The sequence below is a fragment of the Dipodomys merriami genome, unplaced genomic scaffold, assembly GCF_024711535.1.
Source record: "Dipodomys merriami isolate MVZ:Mamm:240054 unplaced genomic scaffold, mDipMer1.0.p SCAF_134, whole genome shotgun sequence".
In the NCBI taxonomy this organism is placed as follows: Eukaryota; Metazoa; Chordata; class Mammalia; order Rodentia; family Heteromyidae; genus Dipodomys; species Dipodomys merriami.
Window position 1 is genome coordinate 2774111 of NW_027202649.1, and position 26599 is coordinate 2800709.

Here is a 26599-nt window from a genome sequence, read left to right on the forward strand (position 1 = left end):
TCACATACACACACACACACACACACACACACACACACACACACACACACACACACATACAAGATACACAAGTCTACGGCTTTTCACTATTTCAGAAAAAGTCACTATATTCTCTTCACCTAGGAGAAAAACTAACCACTGTCATTAAAAGAACAATGACCAATTAGATATTAGATCTTTGGCAAGGTGTGCGTATGAAAACACTCAATAGTCTCTTGCAAACAAAGAGGCAAGCCATGTTGAAAGTATTTTAATATCGCTCGATAGAAAAGTAATTTAATTTAATTTTACAAAAGCCTTTAATGCATAATTCTCATAAGTAAGTAAAAGCTGTTGGGTTTTTAATAAAAAAGTAATTCGATTTTCTTAAGCTGTGTGCCGCCACACCTGCACCGAGATAATAAGTGTATATTACTTGGCGCTTAGGCTCTCAGTGTTTTAGAACAGTGAACTCATTTGGCTCCTGACTCACACCCTATACACGTGATATGACAAGCTCCTCACACTGTGTGTAAACAGGGTACAATGTTAAAGAATTTATCTGAGGACACATTATAAATAAGTGATCGAAACAATATTTGAACCCATGCAAACTCAATGCAGGAAAACAGAAAAGACTCACAGGAAAATAAAGCAGGCTTTGTAGGGGCCCAGGGAGCAGTGATCAGTGGTGAATGAAGGCATACGTGGTGACAGTACTTTATAGACATGTATGAAAACAGAACAATGAAACCTGGTGAAACTGGGAGGGCAAAGGGCATGAAGGAGCCTGGTGAGTCGCTGAGGACACATTGTAGGTATGAAGAGAAATGACACTGAAACCCCTTGTACGTGTGCTAATAAGAACCTTTGTAAAAAGAGAGAAAGCATGGAATTATATTATTATATATTATTAAAAACTAGAGTGAGGGGGCTGGGAAGGTGGCTCAGTGGTAGAGCGCTTGCCTTGCATGCATGAGGCTCTGGGTTCGATTCCTCAGCACCACATAAGCAAAAAGAAAAAAGCCTGAAGTGGCACTGTGGCTCAAGTGGTAGAGTGCTAGCCTTGAGCTGAAGAGCTGAGGGACAGCGCCCAGGCCCAGAGTTCAGGCCCCACGACCGGACCCCCCCCAAAAAAAAAGCTTTAAAAACTAGAGTGAGCCAGACACTAGCAGCCCACACCTATAAGCCCTGCAACCTCAGGAGGCTCAGGTCTGAGGATTGAGGTTCAAAGCCAGCCCGGGAAGAAAAGTCTATGACACTCTTATCTTAAACTAACCATCTAAATGTCAGAAGTAGAGATGTAGCTCAGGTGGCAGTGTACGAGTCTTCAGCAAGTTAGCTCAGGGACAGATCCTAGGCCCTGAGTTCAAGCCCCAGGACTGGTACCAAAAAAAAAAAAAACAATAAACAACAACAACAAACAACTATTATGCACAAGGCAAGGTTTCATCCAGAAATTTAGACAATGATAGCATTCTTTAGCCATAAAACTAATCTGAGTTAGTTCTGCAACTTATTCAGGCTTAGCTTCACAACTCCACATGGAACTCTGTCTTTCTTATCTGGCATTTCGCATGACCCAGTAGCTGATCCATCTTTGTTTCCTGCCCAATGAGAGACTGAATAAACAAATGGACAGTGGCCAGCCTACACATTTCTACACAGAGAAATAGAATCTGTGGCAAGCTATTCACAAAGCCAACCCATTATTTGCGATAATCAGTCCAGGAAATCAAACAATAACTCTTCTAGCAAGTGGCTCCCAATAACCAGGCTTTGGCAGATAACTTACAACTTCTCTAGCGTTTGCCCCTGTCTCCAATTTGGGAAAGGCTAAAGAAAAAGTCAAATATATATTCCGAACCAATCATGTAGGATGTTCTGTTTCTACTTAGCTCATCGACGACTTCTTCGGTAACCTCTATTCAGGACACATCTGAGCCTTCCTTTCCTTTCTATTCCTTTCCTTTATTTTTATTTTTTATTTTCTTTAAGTAGTTGTACAAAGCTGTTTCTGTTCAACATAACAGTGTATAAATATAATGCATCTTGATCAGTGTCACCCTTCCATCATTCTCCATCTTTCCCAACCCATCCTCTACCCCCAGAATCACCTGGTTCCATTTCCACGAAGTTTCACATAGGAGAGAAAACATGTGCCCTCTGTCTCTCTGATTGTCTTAACATAATTTTTTCTAGGTCTGTGCATTTCCCTGCAAATGACATGGCATTATTCTTCCTGATAAAATCATATTGTGTCTGTGTGCATGCATTCGTTCTTTCCTTTTCTTTTTTTAACCCACTGTAAAGCCTTTTTCTCTTCTGCTTGCCTTTAAGTCTCTGCCAAGCACAAGGGATGGCAGCTACCTCCTCTGCTAGAGCAAACTTGGGGGAAAAAATCAGCCTCTGCTTATTCTCACTTGGGTGGGCTTCATTTATTTTCCCATCACTGATCTCTTCCCAACTCCCATCTCCTGGACTCAGCCGAAACCATCCAGGCCTTCGCTCAGCAAACCAGAGCAAAGCCAGCAAAGTCCAACCTGTTGACTTTAAGATACTTATCATGAATACGCACCAAGCTGTCTTATCTGAGGGCATAGATCTGCATGGCACAGCATAATCACGGTGGGAGGGGGACTTAAACCACATATGCCTGCACCCCACAGCTAGAATGGTACCAACTTGGGAACTACTAAAAACAGATGTCCAAATTCATTCCTAGCCAAATGAGCATTGTGATCCTCTTAGAGGACTGCAGTCCAGCTAAGTCTGGACTAAGTCTGGACATAAAGGGAGGCATTTCCTCTTGAAAATAATTGGGGCAAAAAGGGCTGGAGGCATGGCTCAAGTGGTAGAGCACCTGCTTCACAAGCCCAAGACCCCAAGTTCAATCCCTGATATCAACAAAAAAAATGAAAACCCTTTAAGGAAAAGTGACAATTGCTATGGGATTAAGTAAGGTATAATTTTACATCAGAGCAGATCGCCAAAATATGAGCTTCTCCAGACTTCAACTCATCTTCTCATCATTACTTAAAATAACATTTCATCCCAATTAAATATCACTGAGGGCAGACTACGACAAATTCTTTAGCTTCTTTGAGTATGAATTAGACTTTGACATGAAAATTAACATTCATCAGAGAATACTGGCTTTAGTTATATTAAATAAGATAAACATGAGTTTCTAACCTATTGCTGCAATATGCAGCAAGTAAATATTCAGCAGTGTGTTTTCTGGAGCTAAGGTAAAGACAGGAATAATTTTTCAGGTAATATCTTCAGGCAGCAGGCTGTAAGTGTACATGCATGGCTCCTATGGATGATCTGAACATGAGCGTGAACATGAGTTGAACTTTGATTTGGAGGCAAACATGGGCTTATACGATCCAGATTATCACCTGACTTAAATGGCTTTCCCAATGAATCTTGACCAATTAATGGATTCAAGGGAACGCAGTTCACATTTAATGGCCACACAGCCAGAGGCTGGTGGATTTTAAAGTCTTCATAGCAGCTATTTAAATTCTAGATATTAAGACAAAGAGATCGACACACTTTTCAAGCAAAACCAACCAAAGGTGAAGAGGTAGAAGGAATCTTGTTTGTTTGTTTGTATTAATTTTAAGTAGTTGTACAAAAGGGATTTCAATTCAACAAGTCAATATATGAGTGCAATGAATCTTGATCAGTGTTGCCCCTTCCACCTCTTCAAGGAAGGAAGGAAGAAAGGAAGGAAAAAATTATATTCTGCTTATTTGTAATTGTAGCTTTGGTCAATGTGGCTGAGTAAATTTTTCTACCTTGTCATCTTTTCAAAGGGACATTATCCTCTAAGTTCTACCTGCAAACATAATTAAGATTCATTATAGTATCTTATCTATCACTGGTTAAATGAATTTGCTTCCAATGATTTTTCTAGTACCATATTCATCTTTAGCTCTATTTATGCTTTTATATTACTCAATGAAGTATTTTTGTATCTGTATTTGGGGTGTAGGAGCATGCTTATCTATTATAATCAAGTATTTTTCCTTTCAAAAATGATCTATTTAAGCAGAAATGGCATAGGAGTCTCTGCACATAAGGAAAATATCAGCTTTGTTTGGCGCTGGAGAGCCCTGTCCTCCATACAACTCAAACTTGGTGTCCTTTTAGCTAAAATGTGTATAAAAACATCCCTTTCACACACAAACAGAAGAACTTCATGAAATAAATCACCCAAGATCTGAAAAGAACAGAGCATTTGCTCAAATAATTCATCTCCTTTCTTCTACTTCCTTGTTCTACTGAGTGAAGAAAAATGTGTTTTTAAGGAGTTATTAATATGCTTGTCTCTAATGCACCACCTTGGAAATTAGTGTAATAAATGGATTCAGAGCCCTGTGAAAACAAGATATTCATATCTAGTACCTTGCCAGCCACTGGAGGAATGAGAATAATCTTGACTTCTGCCCCTGACATCTCACATTCACACTCATGGACTTCAGAGGTACAGGGATTGCTTTATGCATTTTGCCTTGAGTAATCATTCCAATTAGATACTCAGCAATTTCCATGTAAGGAAGCCCATCATTTTTAATTGAATTACCTTCAGGTTTTTGTTTGCTTCTTAGAAATCAGAGAAGGGTCAGGAAAAGACAGATGGATGGGCAGATGGATGGGTGGACAGGCAGATGGAGAGAGAAAGAGAGAGAGAGAGAGAGAGAGATACATAAATGATCCAACCAATGGACAGATAGTAGAGAGACAGATTCTACATACCGATTATAAAAGGTGCAACATAGGAAGGAAAGAGAATGAACAATAAAAAGAAATTACTAAGCCAGGAGCTGGTGGCTCATGCCCGTAATCCTAGCTACTCAGGAGGCTGAGATCCGAGGATCAAGGTTCAACGTGCTAGAGGGCTAGCCTTGAGCAAAGAAGCTCACAGACAGCCCTAGGATCTGAGTTCAAGCCCCAGGACTGGCACAAAATAAAATAAATTAAATAGTAAGCACTTAGCTTAGAAATAAAACAATGAAATAAGCTTAAGGAAAGCACAAGGAAGTGATTAGTAAAACTGAAATCCTTCAGTAAATCTAAGGTCTTATTCTTTACAGGGTAGAGAAGGGGAGCACAATAATGTTTTATAAAACAATTATTATAATGGAGTAAATGTCAAGTGGTCAATTGAGAATTAAACTAGTAAGCCTCATATTTAAAGGAAATGGATCATCTTTTGTTGTCTTTTTTTAATTTTAGTAGATTTGGGTTAAAAAATATTACTTGAGTAAGTTTTTGAGAAGTTATGTGAGTTAAAAAAAAAAGTTGGGTTAATGTCTGTAGACAGAAGCTGAGCAAGGATAAAAGCAACTGGTTACAGTGGTCATTGGTTATGGCTTCTATATGAAATTGTTACTGTACGTTTCGTCATTTATTTTCTCACAGTATAGAAAGCCAGTAGTTAAGTTTAAGTGAATCAAGTCAAGGTATCAAGAAGACAACATTCTACCTGCAGCCTCCAGGGCAAACTCCCTCCCCTGTTGCTGCTGGAGGTCACCTGTACCCCTTGGCTTATGGCTCTGCACATCTGTTCTCACTCTGGACACACGCCTTCCCTCATCTCCCAACACTCACCCACCTTCTTCCACCAATAAAGATGCTAGCAATCACATCCGGCCTCGCCAGATAATCACAGATAAACTCCCTCTCTCCACAAGCCTTACTATAGTCACAGGAACAAAGTCCCTTTTGAAGAATGTTCTCAAAGATCCTTTGGCTTAAGATGTGCACAGCGTAGGTCGGCCATTATTCTGCCTACCATGCTTGCCCAACTGTAGGTATAGAATTGAGACATAATTTGTTTTCCAGATTTTATGGCCCAAACTAGGGACCGCCGATAGGTAAGTGGTTTTGAAGGCTGACATATAGTGACACACATAGAAATTGAACTAATAAATGAGGCCATTAGCAATGGAATCCACCTGTAAAAGGATACACTGAAACAGATAAGACCGTATTCCACCCAAGCTCACCTGGAGCACTGCCCCCTACTGTCCCTCAAAACACAAAGCTAAGGAATCTCCCAGAGCAGCCCTAACACCTCCTCCTCTTCAACACCACCCCTGAGCCACCAGGTCTGTCCTGAATTTGAACAAGCTTCCCTCACAGCTCGTTTCCCTGTGGTTAGATTCCCACTTTCTGGGATGGAAGCATCTAGAAGGTCAATACCATGCTATCTACCTGTCCCCTTGCACAGAAACCAGAATTGAGTACGGTGTAGTGATTTTAAGTACCATTTCTGGAGCTATCTCTCCCGCGTTCAAAACCAGCCTCTGCCAGTTGCTTCCTGATTTTTAGGCATTTTTAGTTCAAGAGTCCTCTCTTGTCTCTGAACGATACTAAACATGTAGTACGAATGGAAGTATGGCCTTCTGCAAATTAAATGAATCAACAGAAAGGACCCGAGGTGATTGGGATATAGTATTAAGCAAGTGTGTCTCACTGCTATTCTACAAGGCCATTATTATAAATTCAAAAGGTCTGGGAAGTGAAAGCGACCGGATTGTGCTTGCTAGGCAGGCTCTCTATTGCTGAGCTATGACTCCAGCCCCTCTTTTGAACTGGCTAGTTTTGAGATAGGGTCTCGCTTTTTGTCCAATTATGCACTTGGACACTTGGACTCCAATCTGCCTTTTTGCTTCCCAAAGAGCTGGGATGGCAGGCAGGTGCCTTTACTTGTCTAGACTAGAAAAAGTCATCATCCTGACCTCAGCCTCCCACATAGCTGACAGGTACATGCAACCGTGTCCCCCTCTTGGTGGAGAGGGGGGCCTCATGAACATGCCCAGTCTGTCCTCAAACTACAGTCCTCTTGATCTCCATCTCCCAAGTAACCAAGCTTACAGGCAGGAGCCACCAGTGTCCAACTTAGCCAGATACTTATGACAAAATCTTGTCTTTTGTCAGTACTGAAGATTAAACTTGGTGGGTGCTAAAAAAGTGCCCTGTAACCTAAGCTGTGACCTGTGAACTTTCTTTTGTTTGCTATTTTCATTTTTGAGACAAGGTTCCAAGCTACATTTTGCCCAAGCTGACCTCAAACTCAAGATTATCCTGCCTCCATCTCCTGAGTAGCTGAAATTACAGGCATGCACTAACACACCCAGCTTCTAAGATTCTAAGAAGGAGAGAGAGAGGGTAACATTCAACCATACCAACCAAATGGTATCCCCCTCCTACTAACTAAGGGGTATTTTACAAAGTTATTACTATTAGAAGAAAGTAAAATTGTCCCTGTGGTGCAATGCACTGTGGGAACTTGTGCGTGTCAATGCTGGGCCTTGAACTTGGTGCTGCACTCACCTAGCTTTTCACTCAAGGGTAGCATTTTACCTACTTAAGCCACAGCTCCACTTCTGGCATTTTGCTGGTTAATCGGAAATGAGTCTTGTAGATTTATCTGTGTACACCAGCTTTGACTCTCAATCCTGAGTAGCTAGGATTACAGGCGTGAGCTACTGGAGCCCAACTTGAGGATCTTTTTGACTGTTCCAAATTGTTGTACCTTTCCTTCATTACCTCTTAAGCTTCAGAGTCATTTGTTTCATTTGCTCCAGGAAAAAAATAAAATTTGAATGTAAGTCTACATATGATACAGAAACCGAGAGGTCTCAACTCATGAGGAAAATGACAGAGAATTCCCAGAACATGAGCCTCTCTTCCTGGACACCTTTGAAGATGTTGCTGGGAAGCATAGAGCATTCACATTGCCCTGGAAGTCAGAGCAACACAGTCCTGCTAAGTGCATGCGATTTACATTCAATCAGATTGCCATGTTTTAGACAGTGATTCCTGGAGGGAAAAATCCTATAAGCCTCAGTCCTGTTCTCACTCTAGTCATCACATGATCTTTTGACTTCACCGAACCAATGCTCCATTTTATAACTACATTATTTCCAGAATTGTTATTTGTATCTCCATGCTGAGAGATGAAGGATGACATGCTTTTTCGTGATAAGTGACTGTTCTTCAGGTAAGTGTATTTTAATAGAGGAGTCCATAAAGCTATTTTAATAAACCGCTATTTCTCACCAAGGGAGGGGAAAAAAATTAAGCCAAGCAGAAACAACAATGCACGTCGCTGAGCAGTAACATATGTGATTTAGGTGGAGGCTATTTCCATCTCATTGGCTAAGATTATTGTGTTTGATTTCATAATCAAGCAAAGGACAAGCTTGGCTGACCTTGGAGGTTCGTTTCATTGTGTTGACAGCTTCACTAGAAGCTGACTGAGCAGGTGCGCCTTAGTTCAACATCAGAACAGCCCTCACTCTGGGGAAGTCTTGAGCATCTTTTTCTCTACTTCAAAGACATCTGAATGCTCTCCACACCTGATCCTCCTAAATATAGGAGGTACTGTGGTCAAACAGTAGAAAGACAGTCAGGTGTGTGAGCGGTCCCACAGGCAGAATGCTAAGATGGCCACAAGATTCCAGTGCTTTAGTGTAGACACCTTGTAAAACCCCCAGGGAATGCAGGCCCACACTGGAAATATAATCAGCCATCACTCCTGTGAAGATATTACATAAAACCCTTCACTTCATTGACTGTCAAGCACGGGAAAGCAGGGAGTCACCCTGAATGGGTCCAGGGGGAATCAAGCAAGTCTTTCAAAAGGGGATCACAGACATGAGGAAGTAAGGACAAAAAGCAGGAGGGAGATTTCTCTACTGACCCTGACATTTCAAACTGTCACAAGGCAGAAAGTGTCATGGGGCAGCCATTGGTGGGCAGCCTTTAGACCCAGAGAAAGGACTCTCCTTGAGGGCCAGTAAGACACTCAGGCAAAGAATTGAATTCCATTGGTTTTTAAATGTCAACTCAGGAGAGGACCTTGAGCCTCAGTTGAGGTCACAGGATCAATCTTGAATGTGTCTCGGTCCGCAGTGTCTTGTATAAGAACGAGGACAGGCCTGGGCATGGTAGCGCACCCTTCCATGGTCTAGATGGTACATGGAAGGGAAGAGAAGGTACACTTCATTCTCTGCTCAACTTCCTTCCTATTCTTGACTGTAATGCTGGTGGGGCAAAGACCCCCTCCCCCATACTTGCTAGTCTGAACTTGAGCAGGGTTGGGGGATCCCTATCCACTGTGAAGAGCTGCAGGATGACCTCTGTGGGAAGATTTCCACCCTCCGATTCACATCGCTGGCATGGCAGCCGGCACCTGACTCAGCCTTTTGAAGGTAAGCTACTGCCAGAAGCGAAATTGAGAATCTCTATGCTAGTCACAGTCAGCACTCAGGAGACCTTATGACTGTACAGAGCACACCTGAACACCTCATGACTGTTCAGAGCACACCCGAATACCCTGCCCTTCCCTCCCCAACCCACCACTGGTCTTCAAATAAATGGCCCCCACCACATAGGTTTTTGCTATGAGGGAGCTACTGAGGGCCTCTGGGAAATGGCTTCCACGGTAGGATGTGGTTTGCAGGAAGTCTGAACTTAGTTGTTCACATGGCTGCAAGCAGCCCAGCCTCTAACTTTTAGGACTGTAGAGTACTCCCCACCGTGCACCATTCCTTCTAGGATATAGCTCACTGGCATCATGGCAGGTTCTAATGCATTTCTCCACTTGTGCAGGCCCTATAACTACAGCTGTGGGTTTTTTCCCCAGCACTGTACAGCTTCTCACATACAGGAATGGGGTAATGGAAACCATCAAATTCCCATCCATAAACCTAGGGGGCTGGTTATAAACTCATCTTCAATTCTACCTCCTCCCACTCCACCATACCTTCAGATGGCTGCTCCTGGACCGTTCCATTCTTGATGACTACATTTTAGTTGAGTCTGACTATTAGATTTTGATTAGACTCCGAGTTCTATTCAGGTTCATTGCACTGCGGCACCTTTGAGACCATCAGTCAGGAATGGCCTCCAGACAAAGACCTGTTGGCCGACCTCTTTGCTCTTAAATGGCCTCTTGTTTTTATATCACTCTGGGTAAAACTCTTGCACAGTAATTAAAATAATGCCTCGAAATGCTGTGCTCCTGTTGCTCCTCTCAGAACAGAAAGAGAGAGAGGTGGGTGAGGAACAGAAAGAACAGAGCGGGCTTCTGACTCCCAGTTTAGTACCTGTTTTATCCAGTCTTATTGTATGAATAATATTTCTGAAGGTTTTTAATAGACATTTTTATATCTTGCAGATTCTGGGGGGAAAAAAAATTAAAAGCAGCAAGTTACTTGAAGAGCCTGAATAAAGGATGATGAAAAGGGCAATCTGAGAGATTTACATATAACCATTAGCAAAAGATACCTATCTATATATCTATCTACCTACCTATACATGTATAATCTATCACAAACCCCTCATCTTCTTTCCTTATAGTAAATGTTGACAAATTTCATGTATTAGATTAAAATTTTAATAGCCTTGGAATAAATAGTTAGTTCAATGAACTTGGGAGAGATTTAAATGATAGATTGGAATCAGATCAAATACATCAAATAAAATAACTATCTTATTCCTCAGTCTGAAGGCTTTAATTTTCACTGTAAATTAGCTCATAATGTGAACGTCTGAAAGAATGATTCCTTTTTTATTCTTCAGAACTGGGACATAATTAATGAACATCTTATAAGGGGTGGAATGAAAATAAAAATAAATATTTGTCTTTTAGTTCCATCCAACATCTCAAGTATTTTATGAGACTTGGAAATTACATTGAGAGAGTACAGATTCCGAGCTAACAGAATTTTGCATATATATTTGCTGGTTTAACCAAAAAAAAATGAATTAAATTACAAATACCGAAATCTCAATGACCAAGAAGAGTATGCTAAATTATATCACCCATTAAAATAGCTTTCTAAAGATCAGTTACTGGTTTTGTTGTCCACACTTAAAATTCTGTGTGCAAAATGCTAAAATATTATTGAAAAAAAGAGCTTTCATACTTATTTTTCATAAGCCTTCTGAGTTCACTTATAAATTAGTAAAGGTTATTTCTTCATAACTTTGAGAATAAACCTTCTGGGTTTTCCTTCATTGCTTGATATGACCAGGGGCATATTTTAAAAATGTAACAGTTGCCATTGGAGAAAAACTGGAAGTCTCAAATGTTTCCTGCCACAGAGTTTTAAGTCTCACAAGACTGTGAAATGTGATAGGACACACTGAGGAATTAAAGCTCTCTGGAGGGACAATTACCTCGGCTCTTCTCAATGCTTGGGGTATCAAATCTGCTCAATAATTCAGTAGCATTCACAGATAGCTGCTCAGATCCCCAGATAGAGCAAAAGAAATGGGTTCAAAATGATGAACCATTTCAAAGTTGGTACCATGAATTCCATCAAGATGAATCATTCCATGGGCCTTTTTCATCTAGACCCTCACTTCCATTTAGAAAGTGGGGCCTGTGGGGCTGGGAAGGTGGCTCAGTGGTAGAGCACTTGCCTTGCATGCCTGAGGTCCTGGGTTCGATTCCTCAGCACCACATAAGCAAAAAGAAAAAAGCCAGAAGTGGCGCTGTGGCTCAAGTGGTAGAGCGCTAGCCTTGAGCTGAAGAGCTGAGGGAAAACGCCCAGGCCCAGAGTTCAGGCCCCACGACCGGACCCCCCAAAAAAAAGAAAGAAAGAAAGTGGGGCCTCTATGTCTTCATGGGCCTGCTTTCTAGAATGGAGCTCAATATGGCAAGCACAAGGAACATAATTCAAGTTGGAAATTTTTTGCTTGACTTTCACTTTTCCATTTTATCAATGTCTATCTCTCTTTCTTTTTCTTAAACACATCCGGTGATGAATACCTAAACTCTAAGTGCATTAGGCCTACCACACTGAAACCACCCAACCATGAGGATTCTGTTATTTTCCCCTAAGAGGTAAGTATTTAATCTTTAATGGCTAAGCCAAATGAATAGGATGGGGTAGCTGTTTAAGTAGAAGACAGAAAAATATAGTATTCTGTGATTGGGCAAGAGTTTTCCCCATGAACCTTCAACTCAGGATAAATTCTTGTTCCTAGCAAAAGCAAGAGATCCCATTAAAATGCATGAGATGCCACAGAGTGGTTTGTCTGAGTCTTACTTTAGAATGATTTTACTGATCAGCCTCATTGGTGTGATTCTTTTTCCCTAAAACATTGCAGCTACACATATTACACACACACATACACACACACACACACACACACACACACACACACACACACACACACACAATTTAAATATGATCTCCACAGAAATGATCAGGAAGCAAGTTATAAATAGGAACGCAGTTAAAATTCTTCATTCAGCAGGAAAGGAGCGAGGAGCAAAATAGTGTAGAAGACACAAATAGAATTAATCATAAAGCAAAAGCAAGACATATCCAGCAGATTTGACCATTGCTTTCCAGTATCTCTACTTTCAGTCAGTCATGTTATTTGGTCAATCCTACACATTCACCTGGAATGAATCACTAGCTTACTTTTTTTTTATTGCCATGGTTCCGCGGCTCTTGCAACTTTGTACCAGGTCAAATCTGACCTGTCTAGCCCCAAGTCAAGTCCCACCTCTCGTCATTTCCCATCCTTCCAACTGCTGAGAGTTTTAATATCGTGAGCTATAAATCTAACCAATGTGCCATACATCTGGGTATACATCACATTTATAATAATAAAATAACCCCCCCTCGAGATTCTAGATAAAATACTCCATCCTTAGCTCTACACACAGGAGGTCTCTCTAACCTAGCCCCTTTGTGCCATTTCCTTCTTCATCCCCTTTCATTTCACACCTCAGGCTTGTCCTTCTGAGCTACCCATGGTGCATTCAAATGTCCCATGATTCTGTGGGCTTAATTCTGATTGACATACTCCCTTTCTCTCCCTGTGTGGCTATTTCATTCATCTGCTCAGAAATAGCTCCCACTGCTCACACCTGATGCTCTGCCCAGGGCCTCCCCAAAGACTTTGTGTCTCTCTGTCTTGCCGTGCCTTTCACAGCACGCAGGGCTTTTCTGCAGGACTAGAGAGTGGGAAAGCTGAGCTGAGGGCCAGGATGAGCTGTCCTCCAGCCGCTGACCAGCAGACCTGCAATCACAATGCTCCCCCACCCCGCCCCAAGCACCCCTAGACGATTCCATAGATTTACGATTCCATAGATTTTGTTAAAATCTTAGTCATAAATACGAGTATAAAAAAAAAATGTTCCATTTCCCAGAGTCAAAATTCTGCTCTCAATTGTGATCGGGACGTTTCCAATGCTGAAGACACGCGTCACAAGAGGCACCACGCCACGGAGGGTGGCTAAATATTTGTTGAATGAATAAATGAATAACGTAAGCACAGAAAGGTGAAAGTCTGGGAAATGAAGGAAATTACAAGTGGTAGGATCACTTTAATAGACTGAATGAACCATAACCCAACCCTCTGAACAGTAATTGTAGAAAATGAACTACAAAGGGAAAAAAAAACTCTTGTTTCCATTTCCTGGAGTTTATTTCTATAAATATTATTTTGTATGATCAGATGCACATAGGTACTATGTCTCTGTGTTCCTCTCCTAAGAATATCCTGCTTTGGTCCCACTGTATGTGAATGCCTAAAAGACGTATAATTTATCATGTCCAAGTGTATTTATTTTTATCATCCAGTGTTTTTGCTAGTAGATTTATAGGCACATTCTAGCTACCACAAATGAGGGAAACCATGCAAACTATGTTTCTCTGGGTCTAGCTTACTCCACTTAATAAATTTTTTCCCAAGTCTTTCCATTTCCTTATGAATGGTACAATATCATTCTTTCTGTTGGATGAGTAGAATTCCATTATGCATATATACCACATTTTCTTGTTATGTAACTGTAACCCCTCTGCACATGACCTTTATAAGATGAACAAAAAAAAACATGAAAAAATAAAATAAATAAACTGAAAAGAAAAAAATATATTTGGAAAGCTGAGAAAAAGAGAAGAAAACCCAATACATCCATGGAATATTAAAAAATATATTTCATTGCAGTAAGAATTTTATAACATATTTAGCTAATATCTTCCCCTTCACTATAATTCTCTGAATCATCAGAGACAACTGAAAAATAATCATAGTCCCAACACATGCAACTCTAAGAGTTCATTTAACATGGAACATATTCAACCGGTGTGATTGCTATGGATAGTTTCAAACTACCTCCACCCATCTGATCAACTCCATTGACATTACTGGTCACTCATAGACTTATTTGAAAGGAAATGAGAAGAAAGACACTGGGAGGTTATCAGATCACAATGCTGTTATCTAGGAATCCATATTGAGACATAATGTCCCACCGTGTGTTTTCTATTAGAGTTACTTCAGGGCATCTTTTCGAGTCCCCTCCATTTCATGTTGGGTTCCCAAATGGCAAGAATTGAGGTACATTTATGATTTTACTCTCCGACCTGAACAAGAACAGGTTGTTCCTTTGTGGCTATAACGGGCGTGGAGACGGATACATGCCGTGCTTGCCCTACTCTCTCTGCAAAATTGCTCCTGCAAGCCTTTTTGTCCACACACCACACCAGAAGCTCATGGAGAAAAGCAGGAGAATTCCTGAAATAACATCCAGACAGACAAGTACCCATCCTGTCTGTAGCTCTTGCTTTTAAGAAGGAGGCATGGTTCGGGAAATGACTTTGGCAAGACATGGTGCCAACCGGAATGTTCCAGTCAAGCCATTTCACTAAAAATGCTACCATTACTTCTGAGCCGTCCTTGTATTCCTTAATTTAAAAGAACACAATGGCCCCCCTGTAGTCCTAGCAATTGGGAAGCTAACATAGGCGAACCACAGAGTCAGGAGTCTGAGAACCACCTGAGCAATAAGGAAAGATCTCTACTTCAAAAACACAAAGAATGAAATAAAGAAGGAACTTGAATTGTCTTGTTTCCACAAGGTGTCATGATTTACCATTCCAAGATTAGCCATTTACTGAACCAAAAATCCCACTCAGTGTTTTGTCTAGCACACACATACACATATACCAAAAAAAAGATATGATGACAGGCATTTCTTTTCAACACAATCTCATTCGACACAACCTCATTTGTTCTAAGCAAATAGCTATACAACTGTGAGTAGATACTTCATAGATATTTTGTAAGCACACAGTTACAAGAGTTCACTTAAAATTGTATTATACAAATTATTATGATTCATTTTAGAATTAATTAATGCACTATACAATCACTTCCTTTTTTTAATGTACATAATAAGTACACCTGTAAAAATACAAGGGGGGAAAATCTAGAAAGTAGCACATAAATGGTGTTAAAGAGAATCTTAGTAAAGTCATCATCATCGTTTTATTCAATAAGGAAAATATGTAAAGGTATGGTGTATTGCTTGTGAGCAGCAAGAAGAGATATTAATCGCCTCAGAAATAGCTATCAAGTGATCTGGGCTAGACTTGCAGGGGTCGACAGTCAAAGAAAATGTGAGGCACAAAATGCCCTGAGAACTTGTGATATTTTTTCTTTTTTAGGAAGAGGTCAGAGTTAATGAGAAACACCATTCAGAAGCCTATTAGCTATCTCACAAAACTATCTGCTTTCCAGGAGCCTGCTCTAGGCACGGGGGCTGCTTTAGCTTGGGAAACTCTGTGCACAGTCACAATGATAACTCAAAGAATTTCTTTTTACTTCTGTCTTTTTCTTGTCTGCTTTTTTTTTTTTTGGTTTGTGTTTGCTTTTGTTTTCAGATAGTTTGAACTTACTAGGCAAGGGTTCCCTCACCAGAGCCTTGACTCCAGCCCCTCCTACTCTGGTTATTTTTGAGATTAAGGCCATTGCTTTGGAGCCTGGGCTGGACTGAATCCTCATTCTTCTATTTTCACTTCCCACAGTGGCTGGATTGGCAGGCAGAAACTACCATACCCACAGCTTGCTGGTAGGATGGGGTCCCAGAAACATTCTCTACTCCACCCCCAGGTTGGCCTGGCCTGAATCTCCCCATTTCATCCTCCTTTGTATTTGGGATGAACAGTGCAAACGCCCCATTCCTAGCTATTGGTTGAAACGGAGTTCCACAGGCTTTGTGTCTGATCTAGCCTCAAACAGAAATCCTCCTCATCTCTACTCCCAAGTGGCTAGGATTATAGGTGGGAGCCACTGGCACCTGGTTCTTTTCTTTTTGCTGTGCACTAAAGAGACATGGTTTTCCCTGATTACAGAAAAGAAGAAAAGCATTGACTGACACCAGAATGTTTTCTTGAAATGGTGACATGTTCCTCAAAAAGATAAGGAACATTTAAAAAAAGAAAAGAAAGATAGGGAAATGGGAGAGGCCAGGGGACAATGAAACTCAACACCCAGAGCAGAAAGGTAAGAGATGCACCTCATCAGTGTGCTTCCTGACTTCTAGGGAAGGCACTAAGCTGATCGGTACAAGAGGAAAGCCAAATTCACAGCCGTCCATCGGAGGCCTCAGGCCAGACGGACACGCGTGAGGAAGGTGGTGGGGCGCTGTCCGGGGTTGGACAGGCCCCAGGACAATTGGCAAGCCCGCTGAGAAGTGAAGGCCCCACCTGGCAGGTGACAGATGCACTTGTGAGTTCTGCCAAACGTGACCATCCGACCCACGGCCGCTGGTTCACACGTAGGCACAAATGATGCTGCTGGAAATCATACCAAGCCATCTTTCAGGGCCATCCATTCTTGAGCAGAAAAAAAAAAATGACTTTCTCCTTCCAGAAGAAATCTAGATTTCTTTTCTCTTTTTTTTTTCTTTTTGACAAGGCAAAAAAAAAAAAAATCAAGCAATGACCTTGAACCATGGGTGACACTGACGTTTGTAAATGGCAGAAAATCACCAGACTCCTAAGGGAGCCGTGTACCTACTAGAAGAAGATACGGGGTTAGACTGAGGGAATTCACAGAAGAAATCGATGTACAGCCAACTGGTTCAAAATAGAGGAATGTTCAAATAAGAGCATAAGCATCTGATGAGCTATTATGAACCCTTTATAAAGAGACAAATATAAAGACTATTGAGCCACGGGAGATGCTCACTGGAAAGGCTGGATGACGTTCAATAATAGATGGGCAACACCTGCCCCAGAGTGGAGGGCCTGGGATACATTTTGGCTTCGACAAATTTTAAATGGACTTATGAAAAGTTATTTGGAATGATGATGATTGATTTGTTTGATTTGGTTTGATTTGGGGCATAAAATGTATCCCCAGGAACGAAAGAGACATAGATGTAAACTCTGAGGTTGATGGCGTAGGAAGTAGGAAAGTGGCAAAGAAAAATAAACGTCATGATCAACTTTTGGGGAGGGGTGGTGAGGGTGGGGGGGAGAGCAGGCACCAGTCAGTATCATAAAGGAGGAAGTAATTTGAAGGGGATAAAACAAGACTTGTGAGAGTTTCTATGGGAATGTTGGCAATACATAGAGATGATTTTTAACAAAGGGCAGTAAATTATCATCCTATGAATCTCTTAGGCTCTAGGGATGAGTTATTTGAAAGAGAATAATGTGCTCAAAGGAAATTACTTGCTTCAAAGACATAAAACTATTGTGAAATGATAGAAAGGCATGGTGTGTGGGGGGCGGGGGAATCCTGGCCACACACATCTCCAAAGGATATCGGAGACTCTTGGGTAGAGGGTGCTAGAGAACACTGGTACAGATCACAGGGCAGGAGAGTAGCGGGCGTGGGGAGTGGAAACAATAGTAGTACCCATCACAATCAGTTAATTGATTTCCTCTAAATTCTTTCCTGAGACAACAAGTCCTAGCACAGGGGTTCAAATAGCCCAAATTTCCACCCCACACCCATTCCACACACACACACCCAAAAATCCAACTCCTTTCTACAGGTTACAAAATACCTGGCAGGGTACTAGGCCAGTTTTGTTTCTGCCCTCCACAAACTCTCCCCCTGCCCTATATTCAGGGACAGACTCCCTTTGGACACCAGTGTCAGTCAGGTAGGCCTGTGTAGCAAGTACTTCCAGCTGAGTCGTTTCTACTGTAACACGTTGTGGATTCACAGTACTCGAGGCTGAGTCCCAAGACCCCTGCTCTTGGTTCTTCCTCTCTGGGTCGCTTTGGCAGCTCCTTCCAGATTTTAGTCTCCTGGTTTGTAAAAGAGAATCCTTAATACCCGCTGTCTCACAGGTTCAAGCAAGATGGTAATGAAGAAACCGACCCTCCACCACCACCCACATTCCACAGAGCACGACGTAAGAGGAGGATTTGTCATCACTGATGTCAGCACATGTCGGCAGGTGTGCAAATTTCGGAACTCTAATTCCAGCCATAAAAGCCACAAATGTGTGCCACAGGGGGAAGAAACATGGGAGGCAATCTAAAAAGAAAAGCGGTGGGGTTTTAATAAGAAAAATTATAACCGAAGAACATGTGGGCAAATAAAAGTGGGAAATAAAAAGTTCAGATCCAAAAAAGATTTTTCATGAAGGCTCATCTATATCTCTATCTCTATCTATCTATCTATCTATCTATCTATCTATCTATCTATCTATCTATCTATATCACCCAAAGCCATGAAACAAAATGACTTGTGGATGTTTGTAGACAAAGTGGCAGCTAGTAAGGTGCAAGGACACCTTCGATGAAGTTAACAATGGGGGAGGGGTTGAGGAGAGAGGAGGAGTTCTTTTTTTGCACTCTCCATAAAGGAGAAAGGTTTTCCCAACCTGAAAATGTAAAATAAGTCAGTTCAGAGAAGCTGAGATTGAAGGTGGATGCAGGCATTGAAATTGTGGCAAGTGCTTTGTGTACCAAGTCTATACCGGAAAGCACAAGCAACATGGTGGCGCTACCAAGATGGCAGCACACACAACCGACGTGGAAGGGGACAGATTTGTCTTCTCTTTATCTTATGATAACGGTGTTTTCATTTTTTTTCTTTTTGCTTATGTGGTGCTGGGGAATCGAACCCAGGGCCTCACGCATGCAAGGCAAGCGCTCTACCACTGAGCCACCTTCCCAGCCCCGGTGTTTTCATTTTTGTTTTTGTTTTTTTGCTGTTTTCCCATCCATTCAATTTGGAGTCCTCAATTTCAAATGGTTCAAGATACCTGGGTATGGGTGGTACATGTCTGCAATCCCAGCTAGTGACTCAGGAGGCTAAAATCTGAGGATTGTGGTCCATAGCCTGCTGGGGCAGGAAAATCTATGGGACTTCTGCTTCCAATTAAGCAGCAAAAAGCTGGAAGTGAAGATGTGGCTCAAGTAGTTGAATCTAGCCTTGGGCGAAAACAACTAGGGAGAGAAGTAAGAGTGCAAGGCGCCGGGTTCAAGACCCAGTACCAGAAAAAAAAGAAGTTTAATCTAGTGACTGATCAAACTTTTGTCATAAATCAAAAAGATGAGGTGTTGGGAGTTTAGCTCAGTGGAAGAATGGTTGGCTGGCAAATCCAAGGCCCTGTATTCGGTCCTCAGCTCTAATAAATAAACAAACAAATAAATAAATAATGAGGTGTTGGGGGAAATAAAAAAGATGTGGTATAGGGGAAGAGAGAGCAAAAGACTATATAAAAATAGATCAGCCAACATGCCTTCAAACAAATTATGACAGGACAGAATCAATTGCCCAACCTAGCCAAATGACATATAATACAGAAAAATTCAGAGTCATACTTTTGTTGTTGTTGTTGTTGGTCATGGGGCTTGAACTCTAGGTTTGGACACTATCCCTGAGCTCTTCAGCTCAAGGCAAGTGCTTTACCACTTGAGCCACAGTGCCACTTCAGGTTTTCTGGTGGTTCATTAGAGATCAGAGTCTCAAGGACTTTCTTGCCAGGGCTGGCTTTGAACCGTGATCCTCCTGAGTAGCTAGGATGACAGGTGTGAGCCACCAGCACCCAGCCAGAGTCCTACTTTTAAAAGGGAAACACAAAAGAATGGTCAGCTAAATAAAAGTGACTTGTTTAATAGTGAACATACCGCATCCTCTTCCAATGTGATGGGCCCATCTTTCCTGATACTGGCGTGGCAATTGGAAAGCAAAATATAAACCTTCCATGTATCTTTTGTTGGGAAAAAAAATAGCTTTGCTTTCCAAAGAGTGAAGAGTTTTATAAAGATCTGAGCAGGATCAGGTTGAGCACAGAAGTGGGGCTGGGTCTACTGTGTATGGAGGAAGGCAGGGAGGCTGTGTTCGGCTTCCCAGGGGAGCTTGGGGGACACCGAATGCGGGTGATCCTGGCAAAGACAACCACACAGTAAAGACCAAGAGAGGGAGCTAGAACCAGAGCCCGATTTTCCAGCAGAGAAACCAGTGGGACTCAGACAGAATAGAAAGGTAGGCAAGGGCCAGGCGGGTAAGAAGACCGCTTATTGCTATGCTCCTGAGCCTGAACTTCACATTGAAAAAACATAGTGCTGAGATTTATCTGTGAGACGTAACTAGTTTTAAATAATCATCATAACAACCTGCACATTGATTAAATCTACCGGTGCATTATGTCAGGCTCATCTAAAGAATACGCTGAGAGGTGTAGGCAGTGGCAGATACGGTTGCGTGACACGGAGAGGAAGGAAAGGAAATCGCAAGGCCCAGTGAGGACAGGAAGAAGGACCAGCTGCCTCACCAGCCCTATCAGCCAAATCAAGCCTGGCACTGGCTGGCATGGCAGATGTCACAGCCAGCTCCTCCCCAGCTCCAGGAAAACGAAAGACAGAAATGATCGCAGGAGGTTTGATTTTGCTCACTCAGAAAAACAGAGAACTTTCTGGCATCTTCTCTAGAGAATGCATCCATGATTAATGACACAACAACACTTACCGCCTTCATGCTAATCTATTTCATGTTGCAATTACACACACACACACACACACACACACACACACACACACACACACACACACACACACACATTTATATAAAGCCATACCATACCATGGACAAGCAGAGCTTCCAAAAGAAATGAATATGATCATTTACAAGGTAAGCCAGTAAAAAAGAAAAAGGAAGGAAGGAAAGGAATTTAGTCTCAGTTTTACATGTTAAGCAGAGCAAATGATTGCAAGCATAATTTGACTTTTAGTATACCAAATATCCTACGCCACACTTTTATTAGCCTGCTTTTCTGCCATTCCTTTAATAGACGCTGTATTTGATTATGAAATGTTTCATTTCAGCATTTGCTGTTTTGTGGTCAAGGGTGCTATGGATTTAAGAAACCAAAGGTTATCTTCAGAAAGTGGTCTGTGCTTTCTTAAATGTAGCCTGCCTCTGTCTACCAAGTTGTCTCAATATTTTGTTTTTAAAAGGAAAATGACTCCATCTTATGACACTTAAGAAGTGAGGTTATGATGCTTTAGAGGCGCATGAAAATTTTCTTACCCAAACTATATAATACTATATAATACAGTCTACAGTGCTACAATGTGACACTTCAAATAAGCAAAGAGATCATACACAGCATGAAACAAAAGGACCTAATTGAGTAGCTTTATAACCTTGCCCAGAATTCCCTCACCACCAATTTAGACAGAATTGCTTTTATTTTAGCAATGTTCTTTTAATTAAGTCCTAAACATCTAAAACATGGCAAATGTAAATATGTATTATAAATCCTTAATTATGAGGATCAGCAAGCATTCATGCAGTTCCCTGCCTTGGAGATAGGTTCTCTTTTTGTTGTGGTTGTTGTTTGTTTCAAATCAGCCAAAATTGAGAGATAAAAGTGAATGATGTGAGAAATGTTAAACTTCGTTCATTGTGACTTTCTCTTGGTACCAGTATCGTTTTACCACGTTGTGTTTTGAGAGCTAAATTATGCTTCCATTTGCCTTCAGGCTTTAGAGCCAAAATCTATCCTGCCATTTCTAACCTTCAGCATTCAGGAATTGATGAGAAGTTCTTGCAAAGGTTCATGACCCTGCTGTTGTCAGAGAAAATAAAGAACTCTGAGACAGCATGGGGGCAATATTGTTTTTTATGTTTGGGGTGAATGTAAACTTTGGGTTCCTAAAGTAGTCATCCTGCTCATGTTTTAATCCTACACATTGCGGGGCGGAGGGGGGAGGATTGTTTTGTTATTCAGGTGTGGTCTTTCGTTAGTTATATAAATTAAATTGTATGTGCTTATGAGACATCTGATGATGTGTGAACACATATACGCACTGTACAATTTTCACATCAGAGAAAAACTTACCTAGCTCCACGAACTGTTGGAAAACTGTACTGGAAGTGATTCTGATGTGGAAAGCAAAATAAAAAGCAAACCTTCTTCTCTAAACCAATACTACTTCCTTTGAAATGTACCACCAAGAGCAATGCCTCCCAATTCCCCTAACAATAAATGTATGTACATGAGATATATGTATATATTGTTAGAGGACATAGATATAAATATTATATATATATATATTATATATAGCCCATTCCTCAGTTTCTACCCCAAATATCCTCTTCTATATGTGCACACACATGATCACGCACACACACAGTAATAATTTTCTCTCAGCAACTCAGTTCCCTTCAAGGCAATTTTCAATTTAACTTCTTCCTTTTGCTGTGCCATCTATTGATTGACAGATTTTAAAAGACAACCAAGTCTGGAAGAAGATTAGTTAGGTAAGTGATAGACAGATACATGATAGATAATAAGTAGATGATGATACATAGACAGATATAGAGAAGGAAGGAAGGAAGGAAGGAAGGAAGGAAGGAAGGAAGGAAGGAAGGAATGAACGAACGAATGACCGAACGAATGACCGAACGAACGAACGAACAAAAGAAAGATATGCAGTCATTTAGAGCAAAGTAGCCTAGAAATTTCACTTTCTCATGCTATCCAGGAAAACTCTCTATTTTTCTGGTAAGTAACTGGCTTATAATGATGGGAAAATGAGAAGATCTTTCATTGGCCAAGACAATCAAATGTCTGGCCAAGGTCATCCATCCTGGCTACCACCAAGTCTGAGGTTTATCTAATTCCCAGAGAAGAGTATTGGCGTCCTTATTTTAAAGGGCAGTTTTTAAAAGTTTGTGTGTATTATAACTGCAGTGTAAGTCAAGTAATAAAATTACAGGTTATCGTTGGCCTAAAATGTCTACAATAACCATGATTTAGGAAGAGAAGTGACTCTGTGTATTTACATACTGCTTCTGAACAAATATCAACCTATAACCCTATTTGCAAGCACCATAACTACCAGTAGTGGGGGAGGAGAGAAAATAGTAACAGAAACAAATATGTCTTTTATGATTTACATTCTATCTTATTCTAAAGCACAGCTACGTAATGAGAAGTACTTAATAAAAAAAAAGTAATTAGCACTCTAGCTATGATACACATCATACCATTTTCCCTTGGTAATTTAAAAAAAAACCTTAAGAGATAAATTTTATCACTACTCTATTAAGTACTTATGGCATTAAAAATTTTTTATAGTTCCTAATTTTTGAACTACTCAAAATGTCAAGTATGTGCAGGCTTCACTCACTTTTCCAATTATTACATTGGAATGACTCATTAACTGTAACATAAACAGGCTCAATTTTACCTCCTGTTATGCTGTGTCCCCATTTTATTGCCAGAGTACCATTTTTGCCATGAACCATGATGAAAACATTTATTGCAGGGGCAGGGAGGAGGGATTCCACAGCATGTACGCTTTCTCTTCTAACTGCCACGCACTAATGGGAACACGTCATGGATTTTGCATTGTGCATGCTTTACGATTACACACACTATAACAACACTCTATTTTTGAGTATGTGCATGCCTTAGTGAAAGACATGTGGGCAAAAACTGACTCAAAAGTCACCTGAAGCCAGACGTTGGTGGTCCACACGTGTAATTGTAGCTAGTCAGGAGCTATTCAGCTCCAAAGATCACAGTTCTAAGACAGCCTAGGCAGGAAATCCATGAGATTTTTATCTTTAATTAACCACCAGAAAGCCAGAAGTAGAGGTGTGGCTCAACTGGTGGAGTGCCAGCCTGTGGACCAAATAGCATTCTGGAAAGTCTAAAATTAAATAGATTGAAAATAAGGAAAGCCAGTTATGGAAGTCAAATAAATATAATCACATACATTAAACATATATATATGTTATATATTTATGTTATAGATAACATAGATGGAGATATATAAACTATGGATAACTAGTGGAAGCACACAGTCACCCAGCCATAGCCTTAGAACTCATTGAAGAAATTTAAATGTTGAAATGTAATACCAAAACAGTGAGGACGACCATCCAGTGGCATCCCCTCTTCATGACCTCTATCTTCTGTGGAAGTGTAATTTATAGGAACTTAGAACTATGGGTAGATTGTTCTTTCTCAAGACATTTTTAAACTTTTTTTTAAAGAAACTCCAATCTTTTAAAATAAAATGTTCATCTTAAAGGCAGATGAACTCATTTAGAATATCTCATTCATTTGGAGAGTCGGTTTTTCCCAAGAAAGACTTTCAAAGGGCTAGGAATATAGCTCCAAATACTTTAGCGGTAGAGAGCTTGCCTAGCATGAGCAAGGCCCTGGATTCAGTCAGCAATGGTACTGTGGGGAGAACACAGACTTTCAGAAACAATAGCATTTATTTTATTTCTTTCTGAGATTTTCCTTCTTAAAGTGAATGAAGTCCGACCAAGCATTCAACATGATCATTCGCGATGTGCTGTGGAAAACCTGTATGGTAACGAGTATTTCTAAAAGTTTTGTATTAAAATTTCCATTAAAATAATCATGCATATTTTCTGAATTCACACCATCACAAACACACAATATGGTTCATTCTACCTCATCAAGGTGGTTAATTCATTAAAAAAAAAAAAAACTCTTTTTGAAGCACATACTGTATGATGGGCCAACCTTTTACTATCAGACTACTTAACTTGAAAAACAGCAATGATTCTGGATAAATAAACAAGTTAGTGAGGCCAAAATTCTCAAATCAGTAAAAATGGGAGAAAACAACCAATTGAACCAATCACTAAAATACAAAGCCACTGGAAAAAAAATCAGATTAAAAATCAGAATATTTACTAGAACTAGTCAGCTACTGATACGACCATGGATGCCAGTCTTTATATAACAATGTTAGGTACGTTTTTCGTATTTTTCTTACTATTTTCAGGGGCTGGACTATTCTGTGAAGTTGTAATCAATAATAAGGAAAGGAAAAGGTTTTACAAAACGAAGAGTGAAGGATTTCTTAGATTATGTAGAACTAATTGGCAAACTAAAAGGTCAAATAATTCATTAGTTGACAACAGGTAGTGCCCAATATTGATTCATATGAGATAAAAGAGATGTGAATTCTAAACATAGTCTCAACTGGAGAAAAATGGGTCTTTGTACGGCTAAGTCAGATGGATATTTTAATGCACCAGCAAATCAAAAGCTGGGTAATATTACCAGCCCTGTTCACCATAGGAGGCCCAATGGTCAGACTCACAGATCCATTTTCCTGATACACAGACTAAGTTCAGTTCCAGTAGGTTCCATGAGGCTGTCCCTAGGTGAAGTATGATCAGGATATTAGGGCTTTGATAAGACTCAGAAATCTTCATTTAGAGTAGAACCATTAAAAGTTCATTTTTCAAAGTAAATATTTTGAATAATAGTTATTGGACAGCTATCATCTATCTATTGTTTATCTAGCTAATCTGCTTCCAGACTTGGTTGCCTTTGAAAATCTGTCCATCAATAGATGACAGAGCAAAAGGAAGAAGTTAAATTGAAAAATGATCTTTAAGGGAACTGAGTTACTAAGAGAAAATTATTACTGTGTGTGTGAGCATATGTGCACACTTGTGAGTGCATATATAGATGATATTTGGGGTAGGAACTGAGGACTAGGCTATATATATATAATATGTGATATTTATATATATTCTCCTAACAATATGTACATAGGTAACATATACTTCTTCAATAAGTATTGATATTTATTTATGAATAATATTTATATGAAAAATATTTTTAATATCCATTTACTTTGAATTCCAGTGGAATTTCCGGGACGCTGAATTATTGACAGTTATTTAGAGAATACAGTTCTGCAGTGAAGCTCACTGAGATGAAACCTTGCATGTGTCATCTGTACAAAATGGGGGGTGGAGGATGAAGTTGAACGTTTATAGAGCAATGCGGCTATTAATTTTTGACAACTCAGTATGGTAAACTGAAATGCTTTTTCCTACATTGGCAGCACAGATAAAGAAGTATACTCCATATATGTGAAAAAGGAACTTTAAAATTGAGGGGCTGGATGCGGTTGGGAGAAATGGGGGAGAAGGAGGAAAGGGTTGACACCAGTCAAGGTGCATTGTACCCATAAACTAACAAGTTAAACTGAAACTACTTAATGATAATACTATCAAAATGATGAAAAAAATATGCTCTATCATATTTTAAATCACTTTTCAAGATGCTGTAAATAGTGTAGTGTAAATAAAATGAAGCCAGTGATCAGTTCTTAGAAATCAAAAGTAAGTACAATTCCAAATGAACAAGACATTTACATACAAATTAATTATACTGGCATGAGAAAGTAAAAAGCACTTGCTTAATTATTGTGAATTCTCACTGGGTTGTGCTTAAATGAAAATCTATTTTTTAATTTGTTCTAGAAAGCTTGCCAATTTCAGTACTTTTTGGAAAGTGCTACTTTAAAAA

General features: G+C 40.3%; 1 protein-coding gene across 1 annotated transcript in view; it reads right to left on the bottom strand.

The window, feature by feature from the left end:
• LOC138825097 (contactin-associated protein-like 4) overlaps window positions 1-26599 on the bottom strand; it is a 230957-nt gene that overhangs the window by 199311 nt on the left and 5047 nt on the right. The window lies entirely within an intron of this gene.